Raw genomic sequence first — 21,200 nt, forward strand, 5'->3', positions numbered from 1 at the left:
CCGGGCGACGAGGCGGGCGCCTGTAGTCCCAACTACTCGGGAGGCTGAGACAGGAGAATGGCGTGAACCCGGGAGGCGGAGCTTGCAGTGAGCTGAGAGCCGGCCACTGCACTCCAGCCTTGGTGGCAGAGCAAGACTCCGTCTCAAAAAAAAAAAAAAAAAAAAGATGCCTATAATAATTGTTCACTGTGAGGAAAATGCCTAAGAGATCCTAGTTCTTCTGAAATGATAAAGAACTTGTGTGCATGCATACTTTGTACCAGATTCTTTTTATATGGTAGCTGTAATCCTCATAAAAATTTGGCATGCAATTATTCTTTTCAACTAACTGAAGAGAAAATTGAGGAATAGTAATGTTGGGTAACTCGACCTAGATTACATAGCTGGTTGTGGTGAAGCTGGGATTTGAATGCAGACATGTCTGATTCCAGAGCCCATTCACTTTGAATCTTTCTGCTTGCTCTTCAGGGTCAAGATTCAGCAGATGACTTCTAGTTCCAACTTTTGTGAAGTTGCCCTGGTATCTTAGGCAGCTCACTTAACATTTCTGTGCTTCATTTTCATAAGGCATAATGTCTATCAAACAGAAATCGCTCAAAAAGTATTTTCTTTTTTTTTTTCTTCTTTTTTTGAGTCTTGCTCTGTTACTCAGGCTGGAGTGCAGTGGCACGATCTCGGCTCACTGCAACCTCCACCCCCCGCGTTCAAGTGATTCTCCTGCCTCAGCCTCCCTAGTAGCTGGGATTACAGGCACATGCCACCATGCCTGGCTGATTTTTGTATTTTTAGTAAAGATGGGGTTTCACCATGTTGGCCAGGCTGGTCTGGAACTCCTGATCTCGGGTGATCCGCCCTCCTTGGCCTCCCTAAGTGCTGAGATTACAGCACTCCCTGAGTGCTGAGCCATCACACCTGGCCTCAAAAAGTATTTGTTTTGATAATCACCTACATATGGGGTTAATGTCAGGGTTGTCGTGGTTGATATATGTAGAGAGGATAGGGAGTAAGAGTTTCGGCCTGCTGGTGCACCAACACAACTTTGGGCTTATTTAACTTTTTTATGCTTTGGTTACTTAATGATAAAATGAGGAATCCTAAAACAACTGTCACTGGGTCATTATGAAGATTAGAATACATTTTAAGAATACTTATCATGGTGCTAAGTGCATAGAAATTACACTACACATTTTAACTCCCCACCGTTACAAAAGAAACTTTAGACAGGCAAGGACTTTGAAAACTGAGTGTTGAAAAAAACAGAAGTTTGGACTTGGTTTCAGTCCTTGCTTTGGTGAGGTGGTAATCTCATTTCAGTGTCTTTGGGACACAAAAAAATCACATTTCTCTGTGGCAACCTCTGACTCCAGTTTTGTAAGCAATCCAATGAGAAAAAAAGATAAGAATTCAAGAAACCATTAGAAGGCATGTAGAAACTTTCTGGGGTTTAATACGTAAGTTTAATTTTCCAGTTTTCTTTACTGGGACACAGTTCTATAACCCTGAATATCTATGACTTTTCACTAAGACATAGAAATCTGAGAGCATGATAGAGGAAAAAAAGATGGTGAAAATTAGCAACAAGTTTACACTTATGATCAGAATTTGAAAGATTCAATCTGTGTCTGTCTGTATTTACATTTGCTTATAATCCATATCTACTAATTTTAATGTAGAAAAATGACTAATTTCCCTCTTAAATGCCACAATTTGTACAGAAATTGGCACTTCGTCACCTTTTAAAAAATATATTACTGTAAAATATGTAGCTGAAAAAAGGTTATCTTCCATTCTGTAATGTAATTATATAGAATTCAACTTAGAGTTTCTTTCTGTGAAATTATGGGAATCTCTTGGAAGTTTGTGTTTAAGTGCTGTATTCCTTACCACTGCCCACTGGTAGATTTTAATGTTCAAGGTCCAGTCAGCATCCTTGAATAGAACTGAATTTTGCTTCCCTTTGTCAATATAGAAATGCTCTTCCAAAAACTGCAGTGTATTTACTGGAATATTCAAAACCCACTGGTAATTTATAAATAAATCTACTGGGCAAGAATTAACCTTTTTCTTTATTAGAAGAACTTAAATCCAATTGAGTGAAACCATAGGAGAATTGGATTGAAAGAGCTGATCAGGCTTTGCTGCAACTATAAAGAAAATGACATGAAAATGTACGTTCTGAAGAATTTAAAGAAACTGTAATACATTTTAAAATCTTGTCATTATAATATCAATATTGCACATCATAAGACTCTTCATTTCACCTGTGGGCAGTAGATAAATATTCAGGACTGAAATATTTAAAAGTGAAAGGTTGTGTCATTTCAATTTTATGAGAAGAGATTATATTTCAGGTCTGCTTTCTTAGGACTCTGACAGTGGAATTTTTGAGAAATTCCTCTTCACTCTAAAGCTGAAGGTGGAGCCCTTGTGCTGTGTCCAAGAGGCATTCTCAGCATTAACTCTTCCAAACTTGCTTAAGCAGTTAGTTCTGCAGTTCTCAAAAGGACACAATCTAGACAAAAAAAAAAAAAAAAAAGTGGCTGTTTTCTAACTCTTGGATTATTACCTTGGATATCTTGTGGCTATATGGGATTTCACAGGACATGGGAAATCAACCAAAAACCCTGTTGAGGTTTGGAGTTTGAGGTTTTTGCAATGACTTGTGGTTTTGGCTATGTCTGGGGGAAGACAGGAAACTGTCATTGTCCGTGTCTGTGTGGGATGTTTCTCTAGAAATGTCTCTGCATGGCCTCAGTTTCACCATTTGTAAAATGAGTAGGTTCTCTTAGCTATCCAGATCAGCTTGCTCTTTGAAAGAATGGAACTGTCTGTGCTCCAGGTATGAGGGCAAGGGAAGAAAAGACATAAAAGACATTAACACACATGAAGTCCGTACTCTGTGTGCCCAGAACTTCACAATTGCGATCTCATTTTCTTTCCAACAAAAACCCTGTGAAGTAGATATTACTAGTACTCTTTTGTAGATAAAGATGCCCGAGGTCAGTGACATTAATTTCTGCAAAGACACATATTGAAGAAGCAATAGGACTGGGTTCTGGACCCAGCTTAGTCTAACTCCATTTTGGGGAGTATTGCTACCGTAATCAAAACTTTGTGTATACTTACAACATAAAATATGGAAAATAGTCTTTTTTTTTCCGAAATGAAAGCAGAATCTTAACTGAAAATAAATAGCATGAATTTAAACAATGTTGAAATATTAGTTTTGACCTATGAGTATAGTGAAAATAATTCACACATTGTTTTGGCAAAGGTGCTGGAGAAGAGGTACTGTCATGCTGGATATGCATGGATATAATTAACAAAATCCAGACTGTAAGCAAACCACAGGATAAAAGGCACCATTTCTTCAACAACAGCAACAACAACAACAACAACAACAACAAAATTTATAGGGGAAAGGCAAGAGCTAAAGAGAGAAGGGAAGCCTATACGTTAGAAGAGACCTAGAAGAATATCAACCAATTGTATAAACACATCTTTCCCAGTTTGAAATTTTGAAAGGATTTGCAAATGGCTTTTTCAAACACTTTTATATTTCAGAAAATCTTTAATCTTTTTGGAATTTATCTAGGTGTAAGACAGAAGCAGTTTTCCAAATGGCTGTCTAGTTGTCGCAGCCCTCCTTATTGCATCAGTCACCTTTTCCTTGCTGCTTTGAGGTGCCCATAATATAAATTTCTGTGTGCTTTTGGGTTCATTCTTGCACTTTCTTGATTATCTCTTCATGTGCTGTTGCCACACTGTTTTAGTTATTTTGGCTTTGTAATGTTTAATTCCTCTTTGGGCTCGTCCCTGTTATACTCTGATTTTTTTTTCTAACCCAGATTTTTTTTTCCTAGTACTCTTGTGTGTTTATTATGTCATATAAATCTTGTAGTTAAGATTTCCCTACATTTATAGATTAAGGAGAAATAACATTTCTATTAATGTTGAGTCTTCCTATCTAGGAATATGTTATACTTTGATTTATTTATCATTTTAGAGCCCTCAAGAGTATTTAAATCTGTTTGTTATTTAGATCTTGTTAATTATTTACTTACAATATTTATTCTTGGAGATTTACTTTTTATTGCTATTGATTTTTTGGTACTTTATTCCATTATTCATTAGAAGTAGTTATTGTTTTTTGATATTAAAGCCATCAATTTTTGTATATTAATTTTACATCCAGCCTACTTAGTTGTGTTTGCTTTTTTTGGTAACAAGTTTTTCATTTGGAATCTTGGATTTTTTCTTACATACAATCATATCATCTTCAAATACTAAACAACTTTACATATTTATTTGCGCCAGTTGGAACCCCCAGAACAATGTCAAATAATTGAAGTGAGGGAGGATAGCCATCTGTTTTTGTTTTACCGAAATTGTTTTCCAATGTTAAGCCATGTCTGCACTTCTGGTTCTACTCCAGCTGGTTATTATGTTAAATTATTGTAATATATTGCTGGATTCACTTTGTTAATATTTTTTAATCCTCACAAATGAAACTGATTTATAATTTCCTTTTTATTATACTCAATGAGTTTCATATCCAAATTAGTATTGCTTCATAAAATGAACTGTGAAGTTTTTCATCTTTTTCTATGGTCTGAAACAATTTATGACAAAGGAATTATCTGTTCCTTGAAGGTTTGGGAAAATGTGTCCCTAAAACATGAGTGTTTCATAGTTATCTTTTTAATTCTTTGTATGGTAAGTAGTTTGTTAAAGTTTTTTACTGATTGCAGATTCAATATTCATAAAACATGTTCCAAGAGAAGTTTTTATTTTATTTAGAGTTTTTGATTTATTGGAATGAGGCTGTACAGATTGTTTTCTGATAATTTTTCTGGTAATATAAATAAAATGTCATTTTTTCACCCCAATGAATTAATTGGCTAGGCAATGATTATCAATGGCTGCTACATCACAGAAACAGAAATGGTCAGCTCTTGATGGAAGTTCACAATGTCATCTATGAAGTTGTCTTATCAAATAATGGAATTTGAATCTTATGAAGCATCTAGATGTAACTACCAATATTCAGCAAATGAAGAATATATAAGAATATGTTAAACAGCACTGCAGGATATAATCAACAAAATCCAAACTGTAAGCAAACCACAGGATAAAAGACACCATTTCTTCAAGAACAACAACAACAACAACAAGAACAAAATTTATAGGGGAAAAGCAAGAGCTAAAGAGAGAAGGGAAAGCTATACATTAGAAGAGACCTAGAAGAATATCAACCAATTGTAATGTATGGATTTTATTTGGATTCTGGTTTAAACAAACCAAGAAAATTATAAGAACTAAAAAATATGAAAACTTAAATATGAACACTGAGTCTGTGATGATGATATAGTGTTGTCTTTAAAAAGAGATACTACCTTTTAGTGATACACACGGAATATTTACAGCTGAAATGGTTTGATGTCTGACATATGCTTCAAAATAATACAGGCTGCAGGGAGTGGATGGCAGATAGCAATGAACAAAATAAGCCATAGTAATTACTGAAGCTGGTTAATGGGTACATTAAGTTTTATTGTTCTGTTCTTTCTCTCTTTGTACATATTTGGCATTTTTCAAAAATGAAAACCAGAAATACTTTGAATTTCCAGTTACGTTTTCTTTTTCATGATTAATAATGGTTATTCGACGTTTTCTTTTTTCATTTTTTGATAATGGGTTCCAGAAGTAAGTAAGTCTGTTAATTTTTACAAAGAACCAGGCTTCCATTTTATTAGTCTACATTTTTGAAATTTGATTAGTTTTCTATTATTTTCTGATTTTAAAAAATGCATGCCATTCTCCCTTCTTCAACTTCTTCTTCTTCTTCTTTTTTTTTTTTTTTTGGAGAGGGAGTCTCACTGTCACCCAGGCTGGAGTGCAGTGGCTTGATCTTGGCTCATTGCAACCTCCACCTCCTGGAGTTCTAGCCGTTCTCCTGCCTCAGCCTCCTGAGTAGCTGGGACTACAGGCGCCTGCCACCACGTCTGGCTCATTTTTGTATTTTTGGTAGAGACGGGGTTTCACTATATTGACCATGCTGGTCTCGAACTCCTGACCTCATGATCCGCCCACTTCGGCCTCCCAAAATGCTGGGATTACAGGCATGAGCCACTGCGCCCGGCCTCTTCAGCTTCTTTTTAGCTGTATCCTTAGATGCTGTCTGAGAGAGGAGTGAGGTTTGAATTTTTTCCCTGAGCATTTCAGTCCACAATACTGTATCTGATCACTCTCTTTTTTCTACGAGACTGAGGATTAATTTCACGATGCCACACATCTGTATTTACTTTAGTAACCTCTAGTAAGGCAAAATCTTCCTGGATTTTCATTATCACCCCCATTTTTGTCATCTGTACAGCAGTCTGTACATTGCCAACACCTCGTTGTTAGAATCCCAAAGCTTCCTGTATCCTCTGGACCTGCACTGTTGATCAGTAAAGTGTCCTGTGTCTCCTCTCTTCTTTGCATCATGTTCTTTTCTTATTGTGATCGAAACCTGTGTATTCTGTGGGTTCAAAGCTCTTAAAAAAACACTGTATTTTCCTCTTGCCTCCTGCTCCATGTACCTCAAGTAGATGGTAGGATTTGTATACTCATTCTGTATTACCTCTTCTAGACCAGAACCCTGTCTTTCTTATAAAAACCCCTGCTCCTTCTGGAAATGTATAATCTCTTTTCCCCACAATGTCCCTACCTTATTGCACTGTCTTTCTTATGACTTCAGTGCCTATTATCATGCTTGGCAAATCCAGTTACTATCCTTCAACATCTGCTCTCTTAATTCCTTGAACTTTTAATGATCTTTTTCCTGTACTTTACCAGCATAGTTTTTGATGGTTAGCGTAGTTTAATTCTAAATTTTCCTTAATTTCTGTTTTTATAATATTTTATTATGAACACACATGATTTGGAAATATTTGCGACTAAACACACATATTCCCATCACCTAAATTCTACCATTAACATTTTATTGTACTTGCTTACCACACAGCTATTTGCCTACCCATTGCTCTATCTATGCATTAAGCCATCATATTATTTTTTGCATAAATTTCAAAGTAAATTGCAGATTTCAGTATATTTCTCTCTACATATTTCATCATGCATATCATTAACTACAGTTCAATATTCATTTACATGTTTATTTATTTATTTATTTATTTATTTATTTATTTATTTATTGAGATAGAGTCTCGCTCCGTGGCCCAGGCTGGAGTGCAGTGGCACAATTTTGACTCACTGCAACCTCCGCCCGCTGGGTTCAAGCAATTCTCCTGCCTTAGCCTACCTAGTAGCTGGGATTACAGGTGTATGCTACCATGCCCAGCTAATTTTTGTACTTTTAGTAGAGATGGGGTTTTGCCATGTTGACCAAGTTGGTCTTGAACTCCTGACCTCAAGTGATCTGCCCACCTCAGCCTCCCAAAGTGCTGGATTTATTGGCATGAGCCACCGCGCCTGGCCACAATTTAAAAGTTATATGCAATGAAATGCCCAACTCTTAAGTGTGTCTTCACTGAATTTTGACAAATGCATATTGCTGCGTAATCCAAATCCAAATCAAGATATGGAATATTATCATGATCCCATAACGTTTCCTCATGCCCTGTCCCACTCGATCCATTACACTTCCGGAGGCAAGCATTGTTCTGATGTTTTAGTTCTATGGCTTTGCATTTGCTAGAATTTCATATGAATGAAATCAAATAGGTCTTTCTTTCTTGAACTGATTTTGCTATATTTTAAAATTAATTTTATTTAAATAAAATTTTTATTTCAAAATACTTTTAGATTTACAGAATATTGCAAAGATAGTACAGAGAGTTCTCATATACACCTCACCCAGTTTTTCCTATTGTTAACATTTTACATTACTGTGGTACATTTGTTACAACTAAGGAACCAACATCAGTACATTACTGTTAATAGATTTCTACACTTTATTTGAATTTTGATAGTTTTGAAAAATAATGTCCTTTGTCTGTTCCAGGATCCCATCCAAGATATCACTTTACATGTCTCTTTGGCTTCGTCTGGTTTGTGAGAGTTTCTCAGTCTCCTAATTTTTAATAACTTTAATAGCTTTGAGGTCAGTCAGGTTATTTTGTTGTTGTTGTTTGTAGCATATCCCTTATTTTGGGTTTGAAGTATTTTTTTTCCATGATTACCATGCAGGAAGGAAAGAAAATCACAGAGATGAAGTGCCATTCTTCTTGTATCATGTTAAAATCTGACTGAGGTAGCACTTGTCAGGATCTCCAGTGTAAATTTACCTTTTCTTTCTTTCCATACTCTTTTTTTTTTTTTTTTTTTGAGACGGAGTCTCGCTCTGTCACCCAGACTGGGGTGCAGTGGCCAGATCTCAGCTCACTGCAAGCTCCGCCTGCCGGGTTCACGCCATTCTCCTGCCTCAGCCTCCCGAGTAGCTGGGACTACAGACGCCCGCCACCTCGCCCGGCTAGTTTGTTGTATTTTTTTTTTTTTTTTAGTAGAGACGGTGTTTCACCGTGTTAGCCAGGATGGTCTCGATTTCCTGACCTCGTGATCCGCCCATCTCGGCCTCCCAAAGTGCTGGGATTACAGGCTTGAGCCACCGCGCCCGGCCTCATACTCTTGTTCTTCGTAAGCAAGTCACTAAGTGCAGCTTACACTTAAATGGTGGAGAGTTAAGCTCCTTGGTGGGGCAGTGTCTACATAAGTTATTTGAAATTCTGTATGGGAGATCTACTTTTTTATGGAAAATTTATTTTTCCTTTACCAATATTAAAATATTATTAATTTCTATTATATTATGAGGTAACGGCAAAATGATCTCTACTTCTTGCAAATTATGGCTTCAGTAAGAGTTCAAAAATATGATTAATTTTTGTAAATGTTTTAAGGGCATTCGAAAAGATTATATATGCTCTATTTCTTAGATATAAGAAACTTATTTTTACTGAAGTATTTTATGACCTTTTGCAATATTTGATTACTTGATATGTCATTTTAAATTAAGTATATGAAGTCTCAACATTATTATAATGTTTATGAGTGCTTATATTTTTAGTGTTTATTCATTTATATATCTTTACTTTGTGTTATTAGGAGCATAAATTTTCTTTTTCCTGTTTGTTTGCTTTTTGGGTGTAATGTAATTTTTACTAAAATGAAACAGCTTGCTCTAGTTCATTTAATACCTTCTGCCTTGAATTCTATATCTAATATTTGTTTTACCATACTTGCTTTCATTTTGTTTGCACTTATAGGTATACCTTTGTGCACACCTTGTAGTCAACCTTTTTTTCTTTTATATAGCATATAGCTATACAAAACTTAATTATATATATATATTTTCTTGTTAGAAGAATATAATTTGGTTACATATATAGTGATTCCTGACACATATAGGGTTATTACTTCCTTCATACTTAATGTTTCTGTTTACCTATATTTCCTTTTCTTCTGTCTTATATTTTACTAAGTAAATTTTTTCCTTATTGTTATTTTATTGTTTTAGATCACATTAATTTTAGTAGTTCCTCTTAAATTTTAATGAATACATTTTAACCTAGTTTTCTAAAACTTTAAAAGTGATTAATACTTGTATCTTTCTGAAAACAAGATATAAGCATTCTACCACTTTTCTTCTCTTGACATTCTGCATTTTTTTCTTTTTTCTTTTGCAATCATGTCTTCAATTTCCAGTACAATATTGATTACCTTTTAAGATAGTGCTTTGTTGTTTTACTTACAAAATATCTTAAGTGTCAAAGTCTGTTTTTTTTTTTATCTTATGTTGCTTATATAATGCCTATTTCCTCTAAAGTTAGTTTTAATGTTTATTTTTATCTTTCTCTTTCATGTTCTTGTTGTCCTCAGATGTCTGGAGTTTGTTTTTTTTCAAATTTATACATAAAAGATAAAGTTGATTAAAAGACTAGATGGCACGTGAGTCCTCAACAGTTTTGTTAGCTTGTTTAAGAAACAGGACTGTCACAGGATCGGGAGGACTAACTACCAGCTAACTCTTTGTAAATAATGTGTACAGGGCATAGGTTATCTTCTTAGGATGCATGGAAGGTGGGTACCAATCTCATGCTCTCTACTTCTGTCAAATTAAGGATGGCTTTGCTCTGAGTATAGAATAATTTATTGTGGTAATAATACAGCTATCGCAATAGCAAACACTTGTTGGGTGTTTTATATAAATTAACTAATACTCCCACAATTCTGTGAGGTAGAGACTATTATTTGATATAACAGATAAGAAAACATGTACCAAGGGCTTTAATTCACTTGTTCTACCTTATGCATTTAATGTGTTAAGGCTGTATAACTATAAATATGAATACCACTAGTCATTCAGGCTCCAGAGGCCATCCTCTTTAACTACTGTAATTCTTGCTGCCTTTTACTTGAAGAGGAAAAAAAAATTCATTTTAGTTTTGCACAGAGCTGCCTTTTCCCCTCTGTATGTCTGCTCTCAGCTTATTTCTGCTTCATTTCTAGGCCCTGTGATTAGGACAGGAAAATTCCTTTTTCAATTCCTCTCCTGTGTGTCCTTCTCTACTCTTGCTACTATCACCAGACCTCCCACTTTGTTTAGAGTAGTGGCATGTAATCAAATTTTCTGCTATAATAGAAATGTTCTGTGGCTGTTCTGTCCAATACGGAAGCCACTAGCCACTCGTGTGTTACCATATTGGACAGCATAGGTTTAGAGAACTGTTTTTCACAGTGTTCTATCTGGGATGCATGTTACAATCAGCCTGTCTGTACACACAGATGTTGGCTGGAAACTGGCCCACTCGTTAATTACCTTGAGGGCTGCTCCATGTCCTGCTGCTCCTTCCAGTTCTTGTTGACTCTAAACTTGGAGTTTTGTTGTATCACCACTGGGAAAAGTGGCTCTGTAGTGCCCCTCTCTTTTGTTTCTCTTTGATTGTCTCTCTTACTTGGACTCACTCTTCTGTCAATCTTATTCTATTTGCTCTCTGCTTTTCAGAAATTTCTTCACAGTTTGGCTCACTGATGAAATGATTTTCTATTTTCCAGAGTTTGTTAGTGTTTAAAAAAATATGTGTTTTTTGGTATTTCCCTAAGATTTTAGGAAGGAAATAAAGGCATGTACATGTGATTATTTTATGATCTTGAGTCAGATAGTTAATGTGCTTTCAATGATTTTACATAATATGTAATGTAATGGATGAACAATTATAACACAAGTACTTTCTCTTTTCTGGAGCCACTAAGAAATTATTGTTCTTATTTAATATTTCAGAATAGAAGAAATGGTCTTTGTACCATGGGTAACTGTAAGCTATTTGGACCTCTTTTAGATGAATATAAGCAAGGATATTTTATTTTATATAATCTTTGCTCCTTTGTAAATAATAGATAGTCCTCTTTTCCTCTCTCCCTTTATCCTTCACCTCTTCCTGTTTCCTTTCTCTGGCTGGTGCAGATAAGAAGTTCAAGTATATTGGTGAGCAAACTTTCTCTTATCAGGTTTTGTGTTTTTTTTTTGGTTCATATAAACATTGTAGTATTTGTGAAGACTTATTGCCCTTTCATTTTATTTTCTTTTTTGGCTTATTCACAATGAAGCTATTGGTCACTGAAATAAAGGATGTGTTTCTGGAGGGACACCAATAATATTTCTGAATTGCAATAGGAAGTTAAGAGGCTGCACAGCAGATGATATCATAATGCCTCCTACTCATACAACATTCTGATATGGGGATATGTGATGTTCAATGATGTTTCAAACATCTATTAAGTTTGCAGAGTGTCATGATCGGACTGTTCTTGGAGTGGGTGCAAGAGAGTAATTTTACTTTTGAATCATAGTGTAACAATGAAGCCTTTTAAAGACAAGGCATGAGAATAGTAGGTGCTATTTTGGCTTTGAACAAAAATATTCCAGTGAACTCTATCTGCTTCCATCACGAAGGCACCTGGTGAGAAACACCTGCTGCTCCCCTCTTCTATCATTAAGGAACTTGATGTCAGGAAATAAAACTCTTCCACTGACATGTTCTGAAAAGAGAGGTTACAAAATGTTATATGTCGAGAAGGCTTTGATTTTGAGATGATAGCTTAGATCCACTGTGCTTTTCCTCCTCAGGATAAGTGTGTCAATATTTTTAATGACATTGGTCATGGATATTATTTTATAGGATCTCCTTTCAGCAACAGACATTATGAATATTTTGGTCAATATTCTTTCAAAATATTTTCCATGCTGTATGTAAGTAAATATATACTTTAATAATACTATAACCATACCAAACATACTAATTTAGGACATGTAAATTCATGTACATTTCTTCATGTTGTTAAATAGTCTTCTGCAACATCATTTTATTTTATTTTATTTGAGATGATGTCTCACTCTGTCACCCAGGCTGGATTACAGTGACACTACCTTGGCTCACTGCAACCTCCGCCTTCCAGGTTCAAGTGATTCTCCTGCCTCAGCCTCCTGAGTAGCTGGGACTACAGGCACGTGCCACCATGCCCAGCTAATTTTTGGTATTTTTAGTAGAGACAGGGTTTCACCATGTTGGCCAGGATAGTCTCGATCTCTTGACCTGGTGATCTGCTCAGCTAAGCCTTGCAAAGTGCTGGGATTACAAGCATGAGCCACCGTGCCCGGCCAACATAATTTTAAATGGCTACAGTGTTCTAACAAATAAATGTACTGTATTTAATATCTCGTTATTAAACAATCACAAATAGTGCTGTGATGAACACATCTGGATAGTTATTTTTGACAATATCATTGATTATTTCCTTAGAGTGAGGTTTCTCAACCTGGCACTATTGGGGAAGGATGTTTATTGGCATTTGGGGAAGGATAATTATTTGTTGTAGAGGACCATCCTGTGCACTGTAGAGCATTTAACAACATCCCTGGCCTCTACCCACTAGATGCTAGAAGCATCCCTACCCTGGTGGTGACAGCCAAAACTGTCTCAAGACATTGCCAAATGTCCTTGGAAGCCAAAATCTTCCCCCATTGAGAACCAGTGCCACAGAGTAAATTATTTAAAAAAGAATTCTCACACAAATCATACGCACAGATTTAATTTTAAAAAAATCTATGTGGGTTTTATTTTCACTTTAGATAAAGTAATAGAAAGTTATGAAGAGACAACTTTAAATTTGTGGAAAATGTTTTTCCTAAACCAAGGGTGTCCAATCTTTTGCTTCCCTGGGCCACAATGGAAGAAGAATTGTCTTTGACCACACATAAAATACGCTAACATTAACAATCACAAACAATCTTATAATGTTTTAAGAAAGTTTACCAATTTGTATTGGGTTGCATTCAAAACTGTACTGGGTCACATGCAGCCCACAGGCTGCAGGTTGGACAAGCTTGCAAACCTTTCCTACCAAAGTTCTTAAGGGATAGTGTACCTGGTGATAAATACAGGTGGGGTCCTATTTTATTGTTAGCTACAGAAAAATCTTTCTTTAAGTGATAAAGCTCACAGATATGGAATGAGAGAAGACCCAGCTCTCAAACTGCTTATCTTTTTGACCACATAATATTTCATAATTTCAGATTCTGTAACCACATTACACATTTTTTTACACATAATGTTTTCCTTTTCTAAGCAGTAAATAGACTGATTAAGTGTTTGGATTTGGAATGAGTTAAAGTAAGATTCCGATATGGTATCTTACCAGTTTCTAACTAGTTAATCTTGGGCTGCTTTAATTCTCAGTTTCTGTAACTGTAAGATGGGAATAAGGTCAACCACCCAGAGTGGTTGGAAAAATTAAAAGTCAAAATTTTTTAAGGCTCTTGATAATGCTTAGCATCTAGAGAGCACTCACAATAGTATCCAACCCCTCCAAATTGAAAGAATAATAATTAATTTCCTCAAATTAATTTTGTTTCACTACGCTCTCTAAGGAGGCATTTTAGCAGTAAAAGTTGTCTCAAAAGTTTTTGCTGGTTGAGTAGATTAAGTTGTAATATTTTAGGGATGTGACTTTTATAATTGTGTAAGAGACAGCACGATAGTTATTTCTTAATGAGTTATTTGGAACAGGAGCCCATTGGATGTGGGAAAAAATACTAGAAATTTGATTTTCTATGTATTTTAAATGTCATCTGTTTTAATTTCTATTTTTATATTTGGTAATATTAGTAAAATGGTGTGATGTATGTGACTTTGTGACTGCTTGCTCAAAATTTCTTTATTGCTGGTGTGAGAGCGACATCTGTTTTGGAGAACACTGACTGAAGGTAGTTTTTTGTTGTTTCTGTGTTTTGGGAGAGAGAAAAGGAGTTGTAAATCTCACTGACTGTCAGAATCCCCACAATTCACTGTGTGTTTTTTCAACATTATTATGCTTAAAGTTTCATTATTCTTGCAGTTTTCAATCACAGCAGAGGTATATTTTAAAAGTTCCCACCCCAGTTGTTCTCTCAAGATTGATTGAAGAGGGGAGCAGGATGCAGCATTTGCCTAAGTCACAGATAGCACCTAGGAAGATTTTATTTCTCTCTGTTTTAGAAATGTAAAATAAAACACAAGATTCTTTCTCTTTTGAAAAATATAAGCTAGCTATCGAGTGACAACAATGGCCAAATTAACTCTCGTCCTAGTCCGTCTCTCCGTTCCTCCTTTGAAATAAGAATACCTTGAAGAAATGGAGACATTCCGTGATGGAAGGCATATACTATGTTATCAGGTTTTAGAAGCTGGTGGAAGGGAGTGGGTTGTGTGCGTGTGTGTATGTTTGTGCACACTCGGTCATGTTTTAATAGGGGACCCAGTATTCACTGAGTTCCTGGTGTCTGACAGGCTCTTTATACTGGACACTTACCATCCAATTTCACCTTCACACAGGCAAGATAAGAGAGATGAGAATCTCCTGCCCTTCTCTTGTAAACATTTTTTGTCAAATAAAGAAAGAATAGGTGGGAAGTTAAGGTCCTATTGTATCCACATTGACTTCACCCTGCCGCTGCTACCTTAGTGTTCCACTCCACAGACTTATTGCTATTTTATACTTCCAGAAATTTCTATGTACACAAGGAAAAAAATATGTATACACTGTTTTCACAAGTGAGAATCATAGAATGGAAATGGAAATCATGTGAGAGCGATTGCTAATATCAAACTATTTTTCTTCATTTTGCAATATCATTGGGATAATTTCCATATCAATATATATAGATTTACCTCATTCTTTCTAGATCCTCATGACATTCCACTGCATGGATTTACTATAATTAATTTAGCTACTTCCTTATTCAACAGTGTAATATCATCTGTATGCATCTCTGAACACTTATCTAGGGTTAAGTTTATAAAAATGGGAATTACTGTTTCAAAATGTATGCATGTTTAAAATTTAGATTCAACAACAAGAGTGCATCAATATATCCTCCCATATGTGAGAAATTTTTTCTCAAATTCTCATATTGTTTAAATTTTAAGGTAAAAATAGCATTTAATTTTTGCCTTAACTTATTATTCTTGAATAATGAGTGAGATTGAGCATCTCTTTGTAAGCCTATTTGCATGTGCATCTCCTGGAAATAAGTGGTTTTATAATCATTATCAAGAAGGCCCTGCCATTGTACTGGTTGCATCTCTGTTTTTGTACTTAGGGTCGCTAAAGAAGCCAGAGTGGAGGCTGCAGGGAATACGGATTTAAATGAATTTTGGCTGTACCATCAAGCAGTCTGATCACTGAGGAAATATCAAAAGCTTCACCCGAGTGACTCATCACCCAAATTCAACAGAGGTAATAGAATAACTTACATTGCTCAACCTTTTGGCTATTTAGTTGGCTTTGTGAGATCAATGGTGCCCACGTTCTCTGCTGGATTTTGCTTTGGGAAAGAGATTTATTGGTTAGATCTCACATTACAATGCCATCAGTGTCTTTGGGACCCAATTCCCAATACTCAGAAGCATAGAACAAAATTATTTAACATCTTGGCCTCAGGTAACAATATCTAATTCATTGAGTTGGATCAGGCATCAAATTCTGTGGGGATATACTATTGTCCAGTGCATGAGCTCTCCTTCATCTTGTTTCATTATTTTCTGAGACTTTGGTTTGTATTGGATAGTGAAAAGCTTGTGGCTAGAGATAAACCCAAGTGGCAATTTTAGGAGACATGTGAAATAAAAATGTGACTGGTCATGCATATGGATTATTAGATGTATAATGTATAATATAGCTTTCTATATGTAGTGTTACCTAGATTGGGCACATGTGCTATTATTATGCTTTTAAAATGTATTGCTTTTTTCATGAAGTTCAGATGGTCTGACTAGTTTATATTCTCTAAACATTTCTTGTTTTACTATTTCGTCAGCTTCTACTCTTAAAATTCACTGCATGGTCTCTACAGACAAGAAGCAAAGGTTCTGCACTGCTACAGCTTTCCGTTAAAAGACAGAGTGTCCACATTTTCTCTCATTTTACTCTGAGACGGCCAGTCTGTTTTGTAGTCTCCCACACACACTTTTCTTCTCTCAAAGACATTTCCAAGTTTAATATTATATTTTTAAAAAGCCTAGAATCATGCAGGCTTTAAAAGAAATACCAGGAATTAAAAACAAGAAATAACTCCCATATAGAGCCCTTTACCACATCTGTCTAACAATTATAGCAATGCCTTTGCTAGTTAAATTATTGCAGAATTGCTAATATCATCCACTTTTCAAAAGCACTAAAATAAAATTGTTTAGAAATAATGTCATTTATTTAAAAAATTGGGCAGAATAAGGAATATATGTCTTTATATTGGTATAAGATGATTAAATATTTTTTATGGAAAATGAGACATTTCAAAGATTAATCTTAACAGGGAAGTCTTTTCCTATGTAAATATTTTATCACTTTACACTGTATAATATTGGAGATTTTCTGATAATTTGTGGTTTTGAAAATTATGGGGTCTTAGAATTTGTTCATTTGAAGATCTTTTAGCTTTTATTATGAGGGTACACTGACCAAAACAAATTATATGTCTCATGTTATTCTTCATAGTGCATCTAGTCTGGTCAAATGGAATCATGTAGCTCCGAAATAATAGTGAAAGAAAGCTATAAAAGAGGAAATTGCATGTAATTGTAGTAAAGGATAAGCGTTTACTGAACAGACAGAAAATACCAAAGACATACTTGCTCTCTGTGCCTGTGTAATCAGTGATGCGTTAGTAATATTATTTTGTATAAAAAAGACTTTTTAAAATGTATTACATTTTTCTGTACTGAAGAGCGTAAAATAATCGAGAGTGATCTGTAATTCTTGCCAGAAAGAGACTTTGACATTGGATAGGATCACTTTTACAGTCTGTTCATTTATCCAACAAGCATGTAGGATTCGAAGGTAGGTTTCTTGTATGGACACTGCTAGGTACAGAATTTGAGGTGTGTACGTTAGTGGTAAAAAGTTCATGTTAGTGTATGTTAGTGGTGAAAAGATCAGTAATCATTGCACAGGGCATGGAGAGCAATCTTTTTTTTAACTTTTTAAAAATTATACTTTAAGTTCTGGGATGTATGTACAGAATGTGCAGATTTGTTACAGAGGTATATACATGCCATGGTGGTTTGCTGCACCCATCAACCCGTCATCTACATTAGTTATTTCTCCTAATGCTAACCCTCCCCTAGCTCCCCCACTCCGTGACCAGGCCCTGGTGTGTGATGTTCCCCTTCCTGTGTCCATGTGTTCTCATTGTTCAGCTACCACTTATGAGTGAGAACATGCGGTGTTTGACAGGAAATGATAATATAAAGAAGAATGAGAAGTAGTCATCAAAGGTAAAAATGATGTAGTAATCACTGCTGATTTTAGCACGGTGTTTACTAATTTCCCACCATTAGTGAAGGACTTGACCATCCATTGTGAATATTATGTCATCCTCTCCTCCCAACATCCAACTGCCTCTTTTTCCTTATCTTATACCTACTGTGCAGCTTATAGATGGAAAGATGCTTTCCAGGATTTGTAATCCCTTTCTCTGTGCTAGGGTGAGCAGGTCTCAGCCAATCAGTGCAAGGAATTCCCTTGCCCCAGGCAATGGTTCAAGAATGGGACTTTGTGAATGTGAATGGGAAGAGACATTTCTCATGTGAATGGGAAGAGCCATTCACATCTGGACTACAGGCCATGAGAGGTTTTCTGAGAATGACTGTAAAAGCTCTCTCACTATTTTGGGAGAACTTTTTGCAGTGATCATTTTGTTCATTCCTTTGCTTTGGATGAAGAAGCTCCTTCTACCTGTGAGGGAAAGCAAGCCTGCTGACTCCACAGAAGGCTGAACAGAGGGAGAAAAAAAGAAAACAGTTCTTAAATCTGTGGCTTAGCCACTGAAATCAAACCCAGCCTGAAGACTCTCTTTTCTCTGGACTTTGAGATTAGTGGGCCAGTAATACACTTTTGTTGCTTATGCTAGTCTGAGTTATGTTTTCTCTTCCCCTCAACTAGTCTGAATTATACCCAGAAGTTATCTCTTCCATCTTTATAATGATTCCGTGAAATAGATGTTATTACTGTTATCATTTTAGGGGTGAGGAAACTGAAGTCTTAAGGTTAGATCACTTGTCCTGAACCACAGTGGTACAAAGTGGAAAAGTCAGGACTTTACCTGCACAGTTCAATCCAACGACCACATTCTTAAGCACTGTATTCTACAGCTTCACATGCTTTGTTGATCCAGAGACAATGTCAGTCAACTTAGAAACGTAGAAAACTTATCACTATGGTGGAAGCATTTGATCTGGCCTGTGGTTAGAACTTAAATCAACAAGAGATGCAGCTGAATCAACAGCTTTAGAGTAGAGGAGGTAAAGTAGCTGAGGCTGGCATCTAATCTCTGTGTAGTTCCTTAAGGGGGTGATAGGAGATGGGACCCATAGGAAAGCTTGGGGGTCCCACAGAGTTTAGAAGACAAAGATTGAGATCAGAAAGGCATGGCAAAATTAGATGGAGGAGGTTAATAAAAGGAGGAGTCCCTGAAAGGGAATGGTCAAACAGTGGAGGAATCACAAACATTGAGGCTGGTGCCCACCTACCTGTAGGGATGGTGGGGTGAGGAATGGGTTACAAAAGAAAATGATCACCAGGATCTGCATACACTTAGGAGTTCAGTGTCATCACAATCAGGGAAGAGCCATGTTTCAGTGTAGGAGAGAAGGTGGAGGAAGTATTGCCGGAAGGACTGAGTCAGAATGTGTGTATAAAGGTTCAAAAAAGCACAGTGAAGGATTGGTTACCAGGGTTATGGAGGATAGATGTATGAGGATAACTATGCTGAGTTTGAGATGGCTAGTGGGCTGGAAGCATGTGCATTTTGGTCACTAGCGATTAAAACTGGGAATTGTGGGAAGGAAAGAGGCTGTTTCCAGCTTGAGCTTCTTCCCAGCTTACATTTACATACGTGGATTCCTTCACAATTCTAACTGCCAGTGCACCATGTCCTGCCGGCAGAAGGGAACTGAGGTGGCTATGGCAACCTGAAAAACCTCAAACTATTAATAATCACAAATATATGGAGGCTGAAATTCTTTAAAAACAATAACATCAGCAGTGGCAGTGGCAACGGGAACAAACATAGTAATTTGTAACTCTCACCTCTGGAGAAACACAGAGCTACATATATTATTTTTTAATAATCAGTCACAAATTAACTAATTGCTGCAGTCCTGAAACCCACTTTTCCCTGTAGCTTGTCATTATCTGCAGATGTCAAAACAAGTAAAATAAATGGACTAGATTTCCTTGAGATGTTTGTTGGTAATAAGTGTTTGCCTCAAAAAAATTAAAAATTGTGTGTCTGGCAGCAAAAGCTCCTTCGTAGGTTATTACTTTAAAGTTTCTTTTTTATCTTTGAATAGCTGGTAGAGATTGTTAGACTCTACCTTCCTCCTTTTCTGAATCATCAAATTCAGTGGTCAGTTGAAGAATCACTGATTAAAATCCACTGTGGCGTTGCAATTAAAAATGCACATCCCTGGTTCCCCACCCTAGAGATGTGGATTCATTAAGTCTAGAGTAGGACCCAGGAATTGGTATTTTAAGTGAGCTCCCCAACGTAATTCTGATGGTGAGATGGTGAGAAACAAAGCTCTAGTCTTGGAGAGCTGGTGGCTGAAGATTACAATAGGGAGGTGTGCTTTTCTGTTCTGGAATTTGTTTTAGTTGTTTTTCTAACCCGATTCTTTCTTCTTCATCATAAATCTTTGCTCCTAGAGACAGAGTGTTATGATGGAAAAAGCTCATGAGGTCTGGATTGGAGTCCCTGGTATGGCATTTATAAAAGGTGAACCCTAGACTGAGACAGGTAAACTTATTCTGAGTCTCAGTTTCTCCATCTTTGAGATGGCCCTAAGAGTTTTCCTTAGAGCTCTAGGGATGATGTTTAGAGAGTATCTTATCCAATACCTAGTGTATAATAAGTGCTTAAATAGTACTATTATTATGACCTTGATTTCTCCTTGGCACTAACTTATTACACCTGCCTCTGGGGTTGCTGGCACAGAAATGTTACCTTGTAGAGGATTGCATGTGTCGTACACACACTAGGGGAATTTTTCTGCTCTTTTACTCCCCTCTTTCCCTTTTCCTTAGGCTTAGAATGAAAGCCCATTAGGGAGGACCTGAGCCCAATGATGAGGTGAAGAAAGGGAAGTGGTCCTCAAGAGAAAACAGCAGAGCAAGAGTATGCCGGCAATGAGATTCTCAGAAACCCCCAATCCTGTGCAGGGAACTAAATGAAGTATGGTGCTATCAGCATTTGTAGCGTCCGTTGGTGGCACTGAGTAGAGGAAGTGGATGCTATTATCTTTGTCATATCTGCCTTTTCTTCTTGAAAGTTGACAAGGTGAGGTTGGTTGGGGACAGAAGTTAGAGAAGGATTCCCTTGTTAACATTGTCTTGTCTGTGTTCTGTGTCCCCTCTGTGTACTATAGACACAGCGACCTGGTGAAATGGTGGAGAGAGAAAGAATGCTCAAAGTTCTGTGTGTACTGCTTGTGCATTCCACAAAACCTGTTACCCATCTGGTGTTTTGGCATGATAGAAGTTTCTAGTTTCAGAAATATCATGGAACAGGGGCTTGTGGATGGGGTAGATATTTTAACTTTTGGCTTGGATCGTGGATTCCGTAAAGATAGAATTTCTTGGAAATTCTCAATATATTTCTTAATGCA

The sequence above is a fragment of the Rhinopithecus roxellana genome, chromosome 3, assembly GCF_007565055.1.
Source record: "Rhinopithecus roxellana isolate Shanxi Qingling chromosome 3, ASM756505v1, whole genome shotgun sequence".
In the NCBI taxonomy this organism is placed as follows: Eukaryota; Metazoa; Chordata; class Mammalia; order Primates; family Cercopithecidae; genus Rhinopithecus; species Rhinopithecus roxellana.